Source organism: Podarcis bocagei, assembly GCF_964188305.1.
Source record: "Podarcis bocagei genome assembly, chromosome: 1".
NCBI lineage: Eukaryota > Metazoa > Chordata > Lepidosauria > Squamata > Lacertidae > Podarcis > Podarcis bocagei.
The window spans coordinates 68,763,315-68,784,773 of record NC_138125.1 but is presented as its reverse complement, the minus strand read 5'-3'; the positions used below and the strand labels follow the sequence as shown (position 1 = coordinate 68,784,773).

Here is a 21,459-nt window from a genome sequence, read left to right as displayed (position 1 = left end):
TGTTTTCACTGGTTATTGTAATACATATTTTTGTGTTTTTATTTTGTAAACCACCCTGTGATCTACAGAAGAAGGGGTGTATAGAAATTTTAATAATAATAATAATAATAATAATAATAATAATAATAGTAATAATATAGTACCTACAGGAAGTGTCATGAGTATCAGTTGCTGAAGAGTAACCATGAGAGAGGTCTACTGCTCTCCTGCTTGCTGGCTTACCATAGTCATCTGGTACGACTAGAGAAGCCTTTTATATTCTTACTTTTCCTATTACCTGCATACGCTAAAGACCTGGTTCTGAATGTGCAATGTGTCTGAGTGCCTGCAAGAAGCAAATGATGGGTTTGCATATCCTTACTTTATACCAGGCTTCCTCAGCCTTGGCCCTCCAGATGTTTTTGGCTTACAACTCCCATGATCCCTAGCTAGTAGGACCAGTGGTCTGGGATGATGGGAATTGTAGTTTCAAAACATCTGGAGGGCTGAGGTTGAGGAAGCCTGCTTTATACCTATAAATGGCTCTAATACCTAGTCTAGTTTTAAATTTAAAATACAGTGGCCTTGTGAGTTTCAGAATCTTGTGTTTGAAATCGCTCCCTCGTCTAATGCAATTTGTCACCTCTTGTTGTGGTACAGGACTTTAAAAAACCCAAGCAGATTCATGTTCTATTCTGCCCTATTCTGTTCTATTAAGGAAAGAAAAAGATAGCCTGTGGTGACCTCATAGTCTAAGTTAGCTATGCACCAATTATGCGCATCAGCTGGCTATTTAGCCTGTTCTCCAAAGTAAATCCCGGAGTGTAAATATACTAATTGCAGATGCTTTGAATGGAGAGCTGTCACCTGGACTCTCAGTTCTATTTAAAGAAAGTCAATGTAGCAGATGAGCACAGCGCTACTGAACCCAATTAATTTCCTACAATATATGTCTTTTGACTAGTTTACAGTTCATGTTTAATGGGCAATCAACTATTTATTACTGCTTCACTTCAATAGTCAGCCTTGAATAGAACTTCTGGTAGCTGTATCTCCAGCTAGCTGGACCAGGGAGGTGATTAATGCCTCATTAGGAGAGAAGGAGAGGGAGGGAGAGAGAGAGAATGGTCCCTGAATGCCCCAAGGTTGCGGTGGCAAAGCCATTCCTTAAGAAATATTCCCTGGATTCAGAAAATGTTAATAACTACCTGTTCATGAATGCCCCCTTCCCGGGCAGAGTCCTTGAATAAGTGGTTAATAACCAGCTGCAGGCTCTTTCCCCCTCTCAGCAGCAGAGGAACACATTTCCAGTAACCTGCTTCTGTGAGGACGATGGGTGTTGTATTCTGTACCAGTTGCAGCTTCCAGATCAGATAGAAGCGCATTTCCATATAAAGCCCATTACAATAATCAAATCTTGAAGTTACTAATGCTTTGGGGGAAGACTGGAAATAGGGCATGATGTCAGCGCCCCACTCCTACACAAACACTGTTACTTCTTGGCAATTTCCAGCTCTCCCCCCACATTTTCAGGGAATATGTATGCATGTTTATGTTACTGAACTGTCCTACATTTTAAAATTGGACCACATTTAGTTATAGGAACAGTTATGTAAGTCTCAGCTGAATTATGTGTCAGGTAACTTCATAAAAAAAGGTGACAATGGCTCCCCTGTTGTAGTGGAATAATGATGAAAATAGAGCCTGCAATAGGTTATTGTGTTCAGCGAATGTATAAAATTGACTTAGGAGAGAACTTGAATGGATTTTTCAATACATCCTTGCTGGGTTGAATTCATGTACGCTAAATTAAATGTGAACTACACCTTTTAATGAGATGGCCTTGTGCGTCTCTGGATAAGTGTTAGCTGAGTGGGCCCAAGCATGGGAGCTGTTAAAAAACCCACTTTCATTACCCCCCCCCCAAGTTTACCTTACTCTTGTGTAAAACCAAATAATTCAGCAGGCCACACATTTGGACTGAATACCAAAGGAAATTTATTTGAGCAGTCTTTATGCTATCAGTTCCCTCAGCGAAACAACCTTAAAAATCAAAGAGATTCCTAAATAGTTACAAAAAAATGCAGTCGAGACATAAATGCTTGAGACAGTATTGAGAAAGGGATTGAATGCTTTGGTTGCTAGGAAACATAGCAGGATAGCTTTTAAAGTCCTCAGCTCCATTGAACAATCAACTTTATCTTCAATTTATATATTTTTGTTCTTTAAGAAAGTGCAGTGTTCAGAGATCTTGTTTGTGAAGCTCTACATAAAGTCCGTGCTTACAGTTCATAGCCAGTGTTTGAAACTGACCTAGAGCAAGATGCTCCCATTTATTCTCCCTTTGCCTTGGGGATAAAAGAGCAAGTATGAAAGTGAGCAGAAGCAGTTGTTCCTTCTCCTTGCTCCACTCACTCATTCACCCAGTTACTCACTCTCACTCTCTCGGCTAGAGGGAGATCACAGGTATAAAGGCAGAAATTGCAAGAGAAGCACCAGTGAGGTTAGGAGCTCTGCTCGTCAGATGTGCTGTGGACCCTCTTCTGAGGTGCATTGCACATATTAATATTGTGCAGCATGAAGCAATTGGTACATAAAAACTGACTCCTCTTGGACCCATAAGTATTACTCAAAGCTTTACTAACCAGAACTTCTTCAAAAACAGGTACAAAACCATCAATGATACATCCAGAAAGTTGTATAATTCACATGCATATTCAAGCATAGGTTCATCTTCTCTCTCTCTCTCTCTCTCTCTATATATATATATATATATATAAAATATATTATGTTTTCGTAGATTTTCACGGGTATAGGAATGCAGGTTTTGGTGTCTTCGGGTGTCTTCCCGTGTAAGAGTTGGGGTGTCTAGGCGACGTTTCGACGAGGTCTCACTCGTCATCTTCAGGCTGGTGCTTTCGGCTTCTTGTTACTGGAACAGAGCAGGATCTCAGTGTTTGAGTTCCTATAAATACTGTTGGGGGGGTGTGGTGTATAGCCTCCAACGTTCTGGGCAGAGAGGAAGTTCCCAGGTTAGTGTGCCTTTTCTTCTTTTGTTCATTAATTACTTGAGGGATATCTTGAGTGATTTCTTGAGTGATATTCTGAGTACCACTTAGGAGGGTCATTAGGTGTGGATTAGTTGCTAAAGCTTTCGTGTCTTGACCTCTTGAGTTTGTGAAGAGTTTTTCTGAGAAGATGGCTGTACTGCAAATAGTTGTGCTCTGGCTTGGCTTCGTGTATAGGGGCGAGCTGTGGTTTTGTGCCCTGTGCCAGCCAGATCTGTGTAGGGATTGCAGGGGGGTGCAGCATCCGGAGGTGCCACTATGGTTTGGCTACTGGATGGTGTCTGTAATTTATCTGTGGAGAGGGTCTGGGTTTGGGTCTGGTGTGGTTGATTGGAGATGGCGTTCTGTGTGCCTCTGGTTCTGGTGTCGGTTTTTGTGGGGAGGGCTAATTTCCAGATGTCTGGCAGGCGGGACGTGTCGTCACGCTTGTTCATGTTGTGAGGGTGTTTCTCTATCTCGATGGCTTCCATGATTATTCTCTTGTGGTGATGTTCCATGTTAAAGAGCAATTTGGAATCTGCAAAATTAATTTCGTGTCCTGTTTCTTTCATGTGTTGGTAAAGAGAGGAAGTTTTTTCTTCTTTTTTGACGGCATTCTTGTGTTCTGCGATACGTGCATTTATTCGTCTGTTTGTTTGTCCAATGTACGTGGCTGGGCAGACTTTGCAGGGTATTTCATAGACCCCTTGGTTTTCTAACTGGATTTTATCTTTGGGGTTTCTGAGGATATTGGCTATTTTTTGGTTGGTGCAAAAGGCTGTTTTGATATTGTGTTTAATTCCCACATGCTTCCAACTTAAATTCCACTCTAAAACCCCAGCTACCGAAAGGATCCTGAAACGAACTGAACTATCCCTAATCAGAAACGAACTACATAAGAAAAGATACCTACTAAACCAAACCAACAAAGATCTGCTCACTCTTCACCTCAAACTCTGTAACAAAATCCACCCTGTACTCTGGGACAAATGCAAACAACTAGCCGTTTGGAGAGCTGAAACTGAGTCCTCTCACAAGACAGATACACACACCAACAAACTCCACAAACTAGAGAAACGCCAGAAGCCCAGCCACCCTCCACAACAACCCATGAAACAAACAGTACATAACATATCAGACAGGATCCTCACCTCAACTGAAACCAAAGTACTCTCCAAAGGTTTCAACTTTGCAGTCGCCCCGAGACGCATCCCCACGGAAAACATCATATGCGGAGTCGAAGCTAGCCTAACCAAAATCAACCCAGATGAAGCCAATAAAATCAGACTTGAAGTCACCAACATCCTCTGCTCCAGCAAACCACCCAGAAGCAATTTACACAAAGAAGAACGGAAAGCACTCACCAACCTGAGGAAAGACAACAACATAATCATTCTCCCAGCAGACAAAGGTAATGCCACTGTTGTGATGAACACATCGGACTACCAAGCAAAACTATCAAATCTACTCCAAGACCCTACCTACCAACCTATAAAAACAGATCCCACCACCTATCTGGAAAAAACCACCAAATCCAAAATAAAAGCCTCTCCTATCAGTGAAGAAATCCAGCTAAGAATCATCCCCAGAGAAAAATCATCCAGATGCCCCAAACTCTACGGTCTCCCCAAGATACACAAAGAAGGAACACCACTCAGACCAATAGTCAGCTCCATAGGCTCACCTCTACAAAATCTCGCTAAATTTCTCGCTAAGCAACTTCAGCCCTATGCAGAATCTATCGCTTCACACGTTACAAACTCCTTCCAGTTCATAGAAACAATAAAGAAGCAAAACCTACATCCCGATGACCTACTTGTGAGCTTCGATGTTGTATCTCTCTTCACACAAGTGCCCATTAATGAAGCCTTGACAGCCATTCAAAACAAATACAATCCCCCCGAATACATCCTGGACCTGACCAACCACTGCCTAACCAACACGTACTTCATCCACAATGGACAAAGATACAAACAGATAGAAGGAGCACCTATGGGATCACCCCTCTCTCCGGTCATCGCAAATCTGTACATGGAACACTTTGAAACCAATGCTTTAGACAAGTCAGAACACAAACCCAAACTTTGGCTCAGATATGTTGACGACACCTTTGTAATTTGGCCACACGGGAAGGAAAAACTAGATAGCTTCCTCACACATCTCAACAGCCTACACCCCAAAATAAAATTCACTATGGAAATAGAAGCCAACAACCAACTTCCCTTCCTTGACGTCCTAATCTACAAAAAACCTGATGGCTCCCTAGGACACACTATCTACCGGAAAAAAACACACACCAACCGCTACTTACATGCACAATCACACCACCACCCTGCACAAATAAACTCCGTAGCCAAGACTCTCATCTCCAGAACCAAACGCCTGGCTGACAAAGACCACTTGACAACTGAGTTACAGAATCTTTCAAATGTGTTAATCGCCAACGGATACCAGCAAAACAGGGTTACGAAGCTAATCCAAAAAGAAACACCCCCCAAAAACCAAGACACAGAAGAAAACAATGGCATGGCCCTCCTTCCTTATATCAAGGGCACTACAGATAAAATTAGCAAAATCCTCCATAAACACAATATCAAAACAGCCTTTTGCACCAACCAAAAAATAGCCAATATCCTCAGAAACCCCAAAGATAAAATCCAGTTAGAAAACCAAGGGGTCTATGAAATACCCTGCAAAGTCTGCCCAGCCACGTACATTGGACAAACAAACAGACGAATAAATGCACGTATCGCAGAACACAAGAATGCCGTCAAAAAAGAAGAAAAAACTTCCTCTCTTTACCAACACATGAAAGAAACAGGACACGAAATTAATTTTGCAGATTCCAAATTGCTCTTTAACATGGAACATCACCACAAGAGAATAATCATGGAAGCCATCGAGATAGAGAAACACCCTCACAACATGAACAAGCGTGACGACACGTCCCGCCTGCCAGACATCTGGAAATTAGCCCTCCCCACAAAAACCGACACCAGAACCAGAGGCACACAGAACGCCATCTCCAATCAACCACACCAGACCCAAACCCAGACCCTCTCCACAGATAAATTACAGACACCATCCAGTAGCCAAACCATAGTGGCACCTCCGGATGCTGCACCCCCCTGCAATCCCTACACAGATCTGGCTGGCACAGGGCACAAAACCACAGCTCGCCCCTATACACGAAGCCAAGCCAGAGCACAACTATTTGCAGTACAGCCATCTTCTCAGAAAAACTCTTCACAAACTCAAGAGGTCAAGACACGAAAGCTTTAGCAACTAATCCACACCTAATGACCCTCCTAAGTGGTACTCAGAATATCACTCAAGAAATCACTCAAGATATCCCTCAAGTAATTAATGAACAAAAGAAGAAAAGGCACACTAACCTGGGAACTTCCTCTCTGCCCAGAACGTTGGAGGCTATACACCACACCCCCCCAACAGTATTTATAGGAACTCAAACACTGAGATCCTGCTCTGTTCCAGTAACAAGAAGCCGAAAGCACCAGCCTGAAGATGACGAGTGAGACCTCGTCGAAACGTCGCCTAGACACCCCAACTCTTACACGGGAAGACACCCGAAGACACCAAAACCTGCAAAATATATTTATATATATATATATATATATATATATATATATATATATATATATATAATCAGTGTAAAAATAAAGTCTTTGTCTCTCCCATAGCTTGCATAAACCTGCATCCAGCCTAAGGCTACGTAGCTCCTGGAGAGCGATGATCACATCCTTTTGTTCTCTGTGGCGTCCAGGGAAAGACTAACTTGCAACTCCCTTCAAGATGGAGATTTGCAATTGAATACCTTAATCACATGATCTAAGGTTAAACACTCACTCGAAGGCTAGCAGAGAACACCAACAGTTAATGATCAACTCAGAAGCTTAGAGAGTGCTCTTTCTAGCTTAGTATACTCAAATGGAATTTTCCAATGTTAAACCTTTTACAACCTGCATACAGGCATTCTCCATTTCAGGGTGCAATTAAACAATTATATTTAACAAGGTGTGGGCCTTGGCAGGAACCCAACTCTGCCAACCTCTGACACCAGCTCCAATACCTTGAAATAAAATTATAGCATCATGCAGCAATCACTCTTTTTACAAAAAGAGACTTGCGCCTTGAAATGCATATCTGTGCAACAAACCAATAGTCATTCAGTGTAGAACCAGTGAGTTCTCCAAAAGATCAGACTTTTTGCAGTAAGAAAAGTGATGTGAAAATGTACTGGAAAGTGTGGGCATTTACACTTGCATTTACAAAACATCATCCAACCTTTCCTTAAAAGAAATCAGAATGAAGGCTCATTAAATAGCCAGTGTTGTCTAATCTCCCTGCAAGCAAATCAGGATGAAGGATCAATAAACAGGTCAAGTGGAAGTGCCCCAGGTCTTTTAGAGAGTGATTGTTTCTAAATAAGCTCTGCTTTTTACAGAAAGATAAATCATTGCCAGGTTGTTTTAAACTGAAAGGCATTTTCAATCTGCACAGTACATCTGTTTAAAAGAACTATCTTATCAAGTATCATCAGGAAACTTGCAGTAAATAAATACACAGTAGGCCTTAGCAGTTAATGTCATATTTGTCACAGAATAGGCTACTTACGTGTGCTGAAATAATTTTGTGAAAGTGTTTATTTTTAAAAGACCAGGGATAGTGTTAACAAGAAAAGCTGTTTAGAAGCATTTCTCAAAATAATGTTTTCATTCCAAAACCTTATAGAGCAGAAAGGGGTGGGGGGTGGAGGTGGAATAGTTTAAAATAGAAGCACTGGTTTAAAAAGAGTGACTTTTGTTTTGCTTTCATCACATCCTGGTAATTATTATATTTCTTTTTATATTTTATAAATAATTGGTTGCAAGATTAATTTTCTACAAAATGACCCAAACACCATTGCCACTTTATTTCTTTACTTCATTTATGAATTGCTTCCCATAAAACAGCCTGAAACAATGTAATTGTCAGATGACAGATTTGGCAGATTTGGCCTTGTTCAGGCATTATGCCTTGATGCTTACAATCACATGTGGAACAGAACCTGCGCTGGCCTCATCCCTGTTGCCACACCCTGTTGCCAGGCTCCTACATGGTTTTTTTGGGGGGCAGAGTCCGAAGAGAGTAGCATGCTTTATGTGCATAGGCTTCCTGTACCATTTAGAGGGTCCTAAACCAAATGGAGATCCCTAGACATGTGGAGCATTGCTCCCTTTCTGGGGCTTTCCACATTAACACATGGATGGAGGGGAGGAGGCCTGGTAGAGGGCTTTGGTTCAGCCAGTGACTGAAGTCCTCCTTTCCTCCACATGCAGCTGTAATCACACAATTATATAACAAGGCACAACACATGAAGAGATCTGGCCTAGGGTCCTTCTGCGACGGAATAATCGCTGAAGAATCATAGAATTGTAGAGTTGGAAGGGGCCTTGACGGTCATGTAGTCCAGCCCCCTACAATGTAGGAATCAAACGCACAACCCTGGAGATTAAGAGTCTCGTTCTCTACTGGCTGAGCTACCTGTCTGTCACAACAAAATGGATATAAGCATTTATATGGGCATGCCTTTTAAACGTGTTGTGGGAGGGGGGAGAGGCGGTATTGGTTTGCTTTTGTTCTTGTTTATATGATGAATTTCACGATTTTTATCTTGTCTTTTTATGTTGTGAACCACCCAGAGATTTCCAGATGGAGGGCAGTATACAAATTTTATCAATAATACTGATAATAGTTTTGCAGCATCATTTTATAAGTATGAATGTAGAAATATTTGCAGTTATGCAAATACAGTTATATGTATTTTAATATGTATTTGCTCTTGCACTGGTTACTTTAGGAACCTGGAGGGTATATGACTATAATATGTTTATTATAGTAAAGTGAAAATTGTCCATACTTTTAGTGGAAACAATAAAAAGATAATAAGCCTCTCATGGTTATCAAGGAACAAGTTGGAAACTGGGGGTGAGGATCTGAGTGGATAACTTCAATAACAGTCTCTGATAGTTCAGTTGGTAGAGTATGAGACCCTTAATCTCAGGGTTGTGGGTTTGAGCCCCACATTGGGCAAAAAAAATCCTGCATTGAAGGCAGTTGGATTTGATGACCCTCATGATTCTACTACTAAGATTTTCCAAAAAAAATCAAGCTCTATACCTTCCAGCCAATGGGAGCCAGTCATGTGCCACCCAGATGATTAGCTTTCTACCAGGGTATCCTGGGATGAAGGGAAGTCCCTCCCTTTCATAGAATCATAGCATTGTAGAGTTTGAAGGGACCCCAAGGATTATCTAGTCCAAGTCCTTTCAATACAGGAATCTTTTGCTCAGTGTAGGGCTGTGTACAGTGGTACCTCAGGTTAAGTACTTAATTCGTTCCGGAGGTCCGTTCTTAACCTGAAACTGTTCTTAACCTGAAGCACCACTTTCGCTAATGGGGCCTCCTGCTGCCGCCGCGCCACCGGAGCACGATTTCTGTTCTCATCCTGAAGCAAAGTTCTTAACCTGAAGCACTATTTATGGGTTAGTGGAGTCTGTAACCTGAAGCGTATGTAACCCGAGGTACCACTGTGGTTTCTTCCACTGTCAAACTGCTCTTACCATCAAAAGTTCTCCCTGATGTTTAGTCAGAATCCCCTTTCTTGTGACTTGAACCCATTAGTTTGGGTCCTTCCCTCTGGAGCAGCAGAAAACAAGCTTGCTTCATCTTCCATGTGACAGCCCTGCCATATCACCCCTCAGCCCTTCCTTTTCCAAGCTCAACATACCCAGTTTCTTCAACTGTTCCTTATAAGTCTTGGTGTGCAGATCCTTTGTCACCCTCCTCTGCACACATTCCAACTTGCCATACTGCTTATTAAATAGAGGTGCTCAGAACTGGACACAGTACTCCAGGTGGGGCCTGATCAAGACAGAATAGGGTGGCACGGTTACTTCCCTTGATCTGGATGCTGTACTTCTGTTGATGCAGTCTAGAATTGGGACCGTTGCTTCCTATGCCTCCAGGGAACACAAAAAGCTGCAGTTCAGCCGTGTCCCAGAATTGCGAAGGTAGTTATGCAATGAAAAGAGATTGCTCTCGGGTGGGGGCAGGGGGAAGCAGGTTAAAAGCTTCCTGTGAGAAGGCAGGATGTGGGAAATGTCTCTTTCTGAATGCCCTTCCCTTTCTTTCTGATTTTTTATTCATATTGGTGCACGCTGAAAAAAAATGGAGGCAATGGCATTTTGTAGCTGGCCAGATACTGGACACAATATAAAAGCTAGCACATCATTGGCATGCCAGTTCTAGCAGGCAGGAGAAAGAGGAAATAAATGGACAAAAGCTGCTCCTTCTTTAAAATAAATGTCTGTGATATTGCTGGAGAATTTTATGTATCCGCTGTGGCTTGCAGGGTGCAGAAGAAGCACTCACTGCAACACCACTCAAGGAGTTTTCATGAAAGCAAAACCCTGTAAAACCAAGTGAAGCAAGAATGCGTACCTTTCTAATCTGAGAGCTGCTTCAAGTTGCACTACTTAAACTATGCCTCTGGCGCCATCCATTTTTATTTGTATGGAAGCTGCTCTTCCACCGAGAGTACATCAAAGGCTAGCCCAAATAATCCGCAAAAGGATTTAATTATGAAGTCAGGCTCTAACCAAAACCAGACTCTGAGCAGTGCCATAGTTTTCAGAGGGAGACCTCAGCACACACTTAAATCTCTCCCATTGCAACCAGCAGATTGAAGTCTTCTTGCTTTTCACTAGATCATGCCCTAGATTTTACCTCTGAGTTATTTATGCTAAGAATTCCAATGTATTCTTTCCCAAACACGACTGTGTGTGTTGTGCGGTGTGATACAAATTTGGGCACAAATGATGAGCCTTCTGTCAAAAGAAAAAAACCACACATCTTAATATGTAAGTGCTGAGCACTTGATCTGTGGCCATCTTCAAAGACCACGTAATAGAGACAGCAATAGTGAATATCAGTGCTTTTTTATTTTTATTTTTTACTCTTGTAGCTAAATTGCATATTCCTTTTGTGGTGAAGGGTTAGGACCAAGCAACAGTTTTATGTGGTTGGGATGAGGGAAAGCAATGAAACAACAGCCAGGAGTAATGTTTGAATGTGAGAAAGATCAACCCAGACACAGATGAGGCTGCCACAAAATACATTTGTTAGCTGTTGTCTGTTTTGAAAGAGGAACAGCAGTTCAAACCCAATAGTTATTATTTATTTATTCATGGCTTTCCACAAAAAAAGCCTTAAAGTGATTTACAAATCTATAGCGTACACAAATAAACAAATGCATTTTAAAAATAAAATGAAACTTGTTTTTTTAAAAACAAAAGTACCCCTCTCATAACCCTATAACAAGGACGGATTCTTTGTTCCTCTACTAAAAAGCGAACACCAGAAGAACATCAGAAATCAAACTGCAGTGTGATTCCAACTGGCCACTCTCTGCTATGAATGATGCTAGGTTGTCTGGATTCATGCACTATAGCTCTGGCCTCAAGGTCTGGATTAGTCAGAAAACAAGAGTTTCCCCATCAAACAGGGTATCCCATGAAGGGTATGCCAAAAACAATATCTTTTCATAGTCTCTTTTAGCATAATGTATGAAATGCAGAGCATTGTATGCAAAACAACCACAATCATCCTATGCAGAGCAGGAAAAGCAGTTCTGGAAGAAGGGAAACAACCAAAAAGGTAAACAGGGAAACTCCTTTTCATCCTTTCTGGACATTAAATAAAACTTATAGGGGAAAATGAATTGAAATTTTCACTTCACTGCATCCAGTATTACCTTTTCTTCACTCTGTTGTCTTTAATAAGGGCAAGATTTCATCCTTGGTTGCAGACTCAGGAAGTTAAAAACATTGAACCTTACAGATTGCATTTTGCTGGGAGCACTTGTCTGTCACCGTCTCATTTACAGTCTGTTGAAACAAGGAAGACAAAGGTTGTTACATGGCTGTATCTGTTTTATAGGCTTTCCTTCTAATTATGCCTTTCCTCCTTTGTCGCTTGCTTTGTGGAAAGCAAAATCTGCCCTTCTTTTCCTTGGAGAGGTCTTGCTGCCAATAATATATACACAGAAATCTTCTCAAGTTAGGAGACCTCTAACTCTGTGGGCATTATTAGAAAGGCAACAGAGAGACAAAAAAAAAAAAGTAGCTGTGTATTTCTTTCAGGGGGAATTTCTCCTCACTGCTCTCCCCACACCCCTGTTCTTTGGATATCTGAGTTTTGACTCCCCTTTCAAGTGTCATTTCCTGAAGAGATAAAAAGACTAGAGCAAGACTGCAGGGATGGGCATTTATGATGGTGTAAGATGCCCTGCTGGGGATGTGGGTGGTGCTGTGGTCTAAACCACAGAGCCTAGGGCTTGCTGATCAGAAGGTCGGTGATTTGAATCCCCGCAACGGGGTGAACTCCTGTTGCTCGGTCCCAGCTCCTGCCAACCTAGCAGTTCGAAAGCATGTCAAAGTGCAAGTAGATAAATAGGTACCACTCCAGCGGGAAGGAAAATGGGATTTCGGTGCGCTGCTCTGGTTCCCCAGAAGCGGCTTAGTCATGCTGGCCACATGACCCGGAAGCTGTATGCCAGCTCCCTTTACTTAAGATGCCCTGCAGAAGATAGGATATTTTGTGATCTAGGGGCCATTGCACACAAGCCCTTCTTATGCATGCCACTAACAGAGCCTCTTTGCATTTGGATAGGTTGTGATAGAAGCAGGCATTTCTTCAGATATTTGGGGCCAAAGATATTTGGTAACCCAAGCACACCCAGTGTAGAAAGAACTTTTAAGCACTCTGCCTTGCTTGGGAGTAAGGCCCTCTTGGTGTGCTGGCTCCAGAAGACTAGGGATGCTTGTGTAAGATCTTGTGGGAACTCAGCAAGCCCCATGAGATCACGGAAGAACATCCCAGAACCAGTGTGCCAAGAGGGCTTTGCTTCCCAAGCAAGGCAGAGAACTCTAAAGCTCTTTTTGTGCCCTGAAAGCCTAGTGCAAAAAGAGCTTTTAAGCTCTCTGCTTTCCTCACACTTAACTTGCAGAACTTCAGCCAGCCAACCCTCAGTGGAATATGGTTGAAACTGTGTGAGTTAAATGGGCGTAAGATGCAAACGATCTGTATTTAAAAGGCAAACACCATGTTGTACTATATTTCTGAAGCATAATTTTATAAGCATATTGGTGCACATGCCCACTTGACCGCTTCAAGCTGCAGAACTGCCACTGTTACAGCTGCCGCATCATACTCATTCTGCATTTATAAGAAATAGATATTTTAGTGTGGCAGCACCTACACCTTTGAACTCCCTGCCTGTTGATCTCAGGCAGGTTCCTTCACTGTACCCTTTTTGCTGCCTGCTAAAACAACAACACATTTTTGTTTAGATAAGCCTGCCCAAATATGTAAAACTTCCCACAGCCCTTAAATTTATTGAAAGGTTGTAAAGGTCCTGAAAATTTGTATCAACATGCTACAGAATTTCAAAAGCTGCTTATATTGTTTGCTTGAATAAATTAAAATATCTGAGGGAAGAGTGCAGTGTTTTGTGAATAAAGACTGTGCTAACAGACTATGCTGTGAGTGTCAGTTCCACACTACTTGAGCTGTGGGGCTACTTGAGCTGTGAATTAGAACCGGAATATGGATGCTTCTCTGAATGAAAAAAGAGACTGAAAATTCTTAAAATGACTTATTTATGGATGCATATTCCCATACTTGAAGACATGTTACTATGGAAACAGTGTTTTAGAAGCTTAGAGATTATTGTTTTGATTTAAATTGGAGTGCAATATCCAGCTTCTTTAATATAGCTGCCTCTCCCAGTCCCTTAGTGTATTCTGTGGTAAATTGTAGAACTACAATGATCACTCTGAGTGTCTTAATTTCTGTAGAAGCTCCTTCTATGATTCAGCATATTGATCTGGAAAAGGTACACAACAGGATCCACAGAAAGCAGGTATCTGTTAAATTTAAGGGTCCTTCCTTCCCAGAAAGGGGGAGGGACCCTACTTCTCTTTAAACACCTGAGCATCTGCGGCCTTCCCAACAGAAACTCTTCAGGTTAAGTATGACATCATGTTTACCTCACAGTGGATAAGAATACTATACTGTGACAGATTACAATGTAGGCATTGAATCCAATGCAGTCTTTCAGCTAATGGCAATGATAGGAGAGAAATAAGTTCAGTTTGATTTTAATTACACTTAATTCACACTTTAAAAAAAGTTTTTAAAACTTTTATTTATTATTGTGAGAACAGAATATTTCTATATGGGGAGCTTATTGGGTTGTTGTTTTTATTTTGATTATATATTTTGTGGTTTTATAGTCTGATTTTGTTCTGTGAACCGCCTTGAGACCTCCGGGTATAGGGTAGTATATAAATTAAATAACACATAAATAAATAAATATCAAAACAAACAAATAAAAACCATTGATAATTACAAGAGTAAGCATCACCCTTGAGGTGACATTATAACAAGTGTGTAAATGAATATATTAGATCATTCCCACCTATATTAGATTATGAACACATCAAGAGCATGATTTCACTAATATTTCCCCCCTGCTTGGCAGGGGGTTGGACTCGATGGCCCTTGTGGTCTCTTCCAACTCTATGATTCTATGATTCTATAATTCTATGATTCTAAGAAAGCATATGTCTATCTTGTTAGCATAATACTTCCTCATACAGATTTGTACATTGTAAACACTTATTTGGCTCTAAACAATATCTTTATATTAAAAAATTCTGGCATTTTGTTTATCTTCTCTCTTCCTACAATTCGCAGAGTTCCTTGTGAAGAGGGATTGACTGTTGAACCATTCTGGGAATTGTAGATCTGGGAGGGGGATAGGGGTCAACTCTCAGCATCCTTAATAAACAGCAGCTCTCTGAATTCAGAAGCCATGACTGTTCAAAGTGGTGTTATGGTGTTTTAACTGTATGGTGTGAATGTGGCCTTAGTGATTAGCCACTGACACAAGTTTCCCTCTCAAAATCCCTGGCTGCAATCCTATACCATCTTAAATTGGGAGTCAGCCTCATTGAAATCCATGAGATCTACTTCTGAAAAGCCACACGTAGGATTGTAAATTTCTGTTCTGTGGGTGCCAGTGTTACAGCTCTTCAAATGAGGTTTCTACATTTGCAGCTGCATCCCTTGTGCAAGTGCCATGAAGCATCCAGATGCTTATTATTCTTAGTAGTACCGTGAGAAAAGTGGTTTGGTGCCTCAATTTTCCTGCGAAGATGGCGATGGAGAACATAGCTGAGAATTAGATTCAATTTCCCTGGCTTCTGAGCTTGGTCTGCCCCTCACAATACTTGTTCCACACAGCCTTTGAATGCAGATTGTGATAGACTTCCAGCTTTGTCATTTGGAATTGATAGCACCACTCTTGAAAACATGTTCTAAAAAGTAATAACACTCCAGTACTGCTACGCGAACAATGGAGACAATAAATGGATTACATAACGTTTCTGAAATAACATCTTTTCCCCATTGTAAAATGACATGAAAGGCTTGAAACTGAATCTCCTTAGAGACAGTTTGCGACATCCGTCAAAAGTTTGCCCTCTTTCATCATCTCTCTCTAAACTTGCTATGCAAGAAGACATCTGTCAGTGTGGTGTGCTGGTGGCAAGCCAGGCCATTTCCCTGTGTCTTCGCGTGAGGAATTGTAGCTAGGTGGTTGAACGCATGTATTCACATCAAAAGTTCCCCAATGTATCAGTCCTGGTCATTTTCTGTTGGCAATGGCTTGGAATGCTCTCTGGGTGAGAGTTGAAAAGCTACTGCCAGCCAGTGTAGAAAATGTTGGCCAAGATAAATGAAAACAACCAAAAGCAATATAAAAAAACCAAACCAAAACCAAACAAACATCAGATAAATTGAGAAACAATACGAAATAGGCACCTGTGGCAGAGACATGATAAAACAAAGAACACAAACACAGCAAATACATTAAAAAGAAGACTGAAATCCTAACAAAGTGGACACTCAAAGTAAATACTCATTTATTCAGTTGAGAAAGCTTATCAGAACAGAAATAGCTTCTGTTGTTTCCAGACAGTGCAGAAAGTGGGTGCCTCTTGTTCCACAGAACAGGGGAAGCCACAGTAAAAGCCCTGCTCCACGTTCCTGTAGAACAGGCTTCTGATATCTTCGAAACTTGCAGGAGAAGCTCTGCCACAGCCAGCCAGCACCTATTGGGTATATAAGGGACAAGGCAGTCTCTCAAGTAACCTGGTCCAGAGCTGCATGGGGCATTATAGGCTAGTATAGGCTAGTACCAACACCTTGAATTTTGTCCAGTAGCAGACTAGCAGTGGGTGCAAATCCAATGACTAAAGTGTTATATGCTGGGGACAAATAAACTTTGTCCCCACAAGCAACCTAGCCACTATGTTCTGCAGCAGCTGCAGCCTCAGGGATAGTCCCAGATAGCGTGCATTGCAGTAGCTAAAGATAAACAATTAACAAAATTTATGAATTCACTTCACATGCAGTATTCCAAATAAATATTAACAAAGAATCAGCAAACGGCAATAAAACACAACCAGCACCATCCATTACAATAAAACATACCTTTGAACTGACTCTGTACTTGATCCTGCCCCTTCCCCAAAAACATCTTCATCAAATGGAGCAAAGGAATTTAATAAAGCCACTCTTAGCTCTTCAGAATATGAAAAGCAAGCCAAAGGCTAAACGGTAATTTTCTCCTCGTCTAGCTCAAAAACACACACAAACATCAATCTCTTTCCATGCTTGAGGCTTCTCTTTCTCTGCGACCATCACTGCTGTACCTCTTTATATTAAACCATATTACTTTATTCTTCCCTTCCCATTCCTTTTTTGTATCATGTCTATTAGATTATGAGCTTGTGTGCTGCCTTATCTTTTAATGTCTGCTCATTGCTTAGAAAATTGTAGGTGCTTGGTAGATGATAGAAAAATATTTAAATAAAGAATACCTTAACCTGATCCTTTTGATATAGCATTTAAAGCGGTATCATACCACTTTAAACGGTTGTGGCTTCCCTCAAAGAATCCTGGGAACTATAGTTTGTTAAAGGCACTGAAAGTTGTTAGGAACACCTCCCCCCCCCCAACAATTTCCAGAGTTCCCTGGGAACAGGGTTGGGCTTTTAAACCACTCTGAAAATTGCAGTTCTGTGTGGAGAATAGGGGCCTCCTAATGAGTCTCAGCACCCTTATCAAACTACAGTTCCCAGGATTCTTTGGGGGAAGCCATTGCTGTTTAAAGTGGTATGATACTGCTTTAAATGTACTGTCCAGACGGGGCCTTCAAAGGGAGTGCCCCAAAGCAGCAGAACCGGCTCCCAAATGCAGACAAATGAAGGGAAGAAAATGTTTCATATCAACAGAATGCTTCATAATAATCAAAACCTGATCTGCTACTTCTGGGCTGGGAGCCTTGATCATTCGGTTACAGAAGTATTTACTTTCTGCTTTCAAGCCCTGCTATGTATAAGGAAAGAAAAGCACAGAACAGAGCAAAGTATTTCCAAAATATAAAAGTCCTTCGAGTCTAGACTTTCAAGGCCTCCCATGGTGTCAAGAGCTTCTGAAGACATGTCTCTGGGATTCCATTGTATAATTCACAAAAGGCTCAGCAATTCACTTTCTGTACATTATCTGTCAGATTTCTACTATACTCCTCTTATGGATTTTTTTTTGGGGGGGGGGTTGAGTGGGGGAAGGAAATCAAGGATACTGATATGAGAAGCCTTTGTAAGAGAAGCAGAATGTACACTGGCTGAAAAGGATGGGCACCTTGATTGAACTACGATACTTTTTAAATGAATTTCATTTTGAAAAGATGCAACACTCAACATGGCTGTTTCAGGCACAAGAAAAAGTGTTGACTTCAAGCGGCGCCACAGGCAAAAACACACCGCCCCTTGAGTGTGCTGCTATCAAAAGCTTCATGTCGGATTCAACTCCTGCTAAATGGAATAATTAAATGGTCAAGCCTCAGACACCAGCTGCACAGCAAAATGCTCCTGAGGCCTGAAACTGCAACCCAGGGTGTCGGCAAATAAGCACTTTGGGTGGGCCTCAGCAAAGGCTCCTGTCACTACCTGTGGCAGACTGATATGAGCCAATTCGGGGATGTCATTCTTACATGAGGGTGGGTTGACCCTACCATCCATCACTATTGATTGAATAATACTTTAAGTGCTGCACTCTGTCGTTTCTTTTCCTCTGCAGAGCCTGCTGGCTTTTGCTTCTCCCTAAACAGTACAAGCCAGGGGTGCCAACTCCTAGGGGCCCAACTCTTTTGCCCCCCCCCAATACTACGGGGGGGGGGATCCAGGACGGCGGAGGCGGCTGAGCATGGAGCCAAGTGTGGTATGGCTTCAGTGGCTGGCTCCTCCCCCTCCTCCTCTTCCTGCTGCAGAGGGGAAGGAGTGGGAAAGCAGCTTTTGGCTGGTGGCAGTGGCAGGAGGAGGAAGAGGATGACTATCAGAGGAAAGGAGACGCCGGTGATCGAAGCTGCACCGCAGCCACGTTTGGCTCCACCCCTTGGCTCCTCCCGATATCCTGCCATTGTGATGTGACGTCACATGTGTGACATCACAAACACAATGTCGCACCCCCCCATCTCCCTCTCAAGTTGGCGCCTTTGGTACAAGCCTATGCATGTCTTCATTGTTCAATGGAGCTTACTTCTAGAGAGGAGGAAGGTCAAAAGGCAGAGATGAGGCAGGCTGCTAAAGAAGCCAGGGAGTCTCCCACTCCTGCAGCAACAAGCTCCCCTTCAGCCTGTTTTCCTAGAACATATGGAGGAATGAAGAGAGCAGAGCAGAGATTGGTTGTGTGCAACTGCAGTCTACAATGGCTTGGGTCAAATATTGAAGAGGAGATAGGCAGCTGTAGGAAGGTGAGGACCCTCAGCCCTCGCAACTGCCTCATTGGGACAAGATCTACTGGGAAGAGTTGCTGGGATTACTGTGCCTGCACTGTTTTGGTTGCTTTGAATAAAGAGTTGACTGACATTGTGTGTTTTTATTGCTTGACTTCGGCTCCTGACAGTTAGTGCTGCAGCAGTTGGATTACGTATGTTGTGTGACCATTATTGGTGATGGGACAGTTATAAACCCCAATAATAATTACAGTCGTACCTTGGAAGCCAAATGGAAGCCGTTCCAGAAGTCCGTTTGACTTCCAAAACATTCAGAAACCAAAGCGTGGCTTCCGATTGGCTGCAGGAAGCTCCTTTAGCCAATCGGAAGCTGCAGAAATTGTGCCGGATGTTCGGCTTCCAAAAAACGTTCACAAACCAGAACACTCACTTCCGGGTTTGCAGCATTCAAGGGTCAAAACGTACGAGTGTTAAGGTGTTCGGCTTCCGAGGTACGACTGTATAATGGCCTCAAGCTAATGTTTTTGGTTTTTAAAAACTGTTCCCCAGCCCCACCAATAATATATACCACCCTGAGCTCCTTAGAGGAAAGAAGAGATGTAAATTTAGTCACCCAACTAAGTGCTATTCTGAGTAGACCCAATGAAATCAATGGATGTGGCCTGCTGAAATATGTTGATTTTAATCCACCCTGATTATGGCGTAGTCTGCGAACAGTTTTGCTCCATCTTGCAACCCTGCTGAAAAATCAACGAAAGCGGAACAGTCATTTCACAGGGCAAAACTATGAATGAGAAGCACCCCCCTTTCTTAACCTTTCTTGACCTGGGAAATTGTAAAGTATAGATATATAGCCCCAGATAGCTCAGCGGGTAAATCATGTCATGAGACTCTTAATCTCAGGATTGTGGGTTCAAGGTTGTTGGGCAAAAGATGCCTGCATTTCGGCAGAAATGGATGACTCTTATTAAAGATAGTGCAGCTGTAGCCCTCCTACATCAGTTGCTCCATGAATGGGGAGGAAAGGCATTGACATTCCCATGGAGAGAAGATGTTTTCATCTGTCCTGTGTGAGAGAAGAATAGTTGCAAGGGTGGACTTCTAATGAAATGTGGGCATGCTTAAGCAATGGGGTGTTCAGTGGAGGAGAGGCTGAGCCAATGAAAACAGGAACTGAGCAGAAAGAACAAGCGGTCTCTTGTGTATTGTAGATTTCTGAGGAAATATTTATTGAGACCTTTTGGTGGGTGCCATGGGAGCTATTGGTGGTCATACTGGTGCCCACGGGCACCACCTTGGAAAAGTGCATTTTAAAGTGTTTGCCCTTGATGGGAGTAGGGCTCTGCTTCAGGCAGCAAAATGTCTTGGGCTGGCACTGTTCCATGGGTCTAAGCAGCTCTATGGATTCTGACTCCAAAGTTTCATTTCCCTACCCTCACATATGGGGGGGGGGGGGAGGGAAGATTAATGCTATTATGTAATATCAATAGGATGTTACTTTTAAATGAGTTACCAGAGATGTGGCATGTCATTATACAGAGGTCATAATGTAGCCTGCAATTTCTAAATTAGCTATACATTTGATTTCTGAGCTCCAGAAGGAATCTGACAGATGGCTACGCTCATGTCAGGGGAATAAGTTGGTATTAAATAGGTCTAAAAATAGCCTGAAATGCCTTGAGATTCATCTCCAAGTTACAGTTAAGGGCCGAACTGTAATTTTATAACCAGTGGAGATCCTTCGGACAGGTTCATTTTAAACTTCAACTTTGAAAATTGGACCATTGGCCCCAGAAATATTGGAGAGATCCTTGTGTTGCTGAATATTAATGGGACTGATGCCACGCCACAATCCAGAGGAAATTAAGTGGTGGAGTCAACTGAACATTTCTTTATTCAGAAATACTAGGTTGATAAATGGCTAGTTTAAAGCTTTTGGTGTTTACATGGAAACTTTTTTCTAGTTTTTTATTTATACCTGTCAAATTTATACATTTTCATTAGTTTTACAATCAATTTGACTTTCTTTCCCCTCTTTCTGTGGTTCCTTAATTTTTTTAGTATCTTCTGCATATCCAAATTAATTTAACTTGCTCATTTAATTATTTGTAAATATAAACTTATAAAATTACCGCTAATGTTTTTATCTGTTTACAACTTATCTGTAAATATTCAACAAACCATTTCCATTCATTTATAAAATGTTTGTTATCTTGATTGCTTATTCTTCCTGTAAGTTTCGCCCTTTCTGCATATTCCATACGTTTTGGGATCCATTCTACCTTTGATAGGACTTTTGCTTCTTTCCATTGTTTACATGGAAACAATTGACTGATTTAAATTAAATATGTTATGAAAAGGGATTGCATGGAACACATGACCCCTCTTTTCCATTCTCAAATGCAACAGGACTTCTTTAAATTCAACACACTCAAGAAACAGTCTTTTCCTACCTGCAGCCTCTGACCTCTTTGCACACTGCCACCTACTGGCCCTTGTACTTATATT

At 41.8% G+C, this 21,459-nt stretch overlaps 1 long non-coding RNA gene across 2 annotated transcripts in view; it reads right to left on the bottom strand.

Moving 5' to 3' along the window:
* Positions 1-19,077, bottom strand: part of LOC308589580 — a 29,378-nt gene extending 10,301 nt beyond the window's left edge. Inside the window, exons 1-3 of one of the 2 annotated variants that reach the window (XR_014009394.1) lie at positions 18,756-19,077; positions 11,842-11,974; positions 11,052-11,718 (exon numbers count right to left, since the gene is read on the bottom strand). This is a non-coding gene — a long non-coding RNA (uncharacterized lncRNA). Of the gene's footprint in view, positions 1-11,051; positions 11,719-11,841; positions 11,975-18,755 lie in introns of those variants that run through there. The other variant, XR_014009393.1, reaches the window with a different exon arrangement.
* Between the last annotated feature and the right edge of the window lie 2,382 nt (positions 19,078-21,459).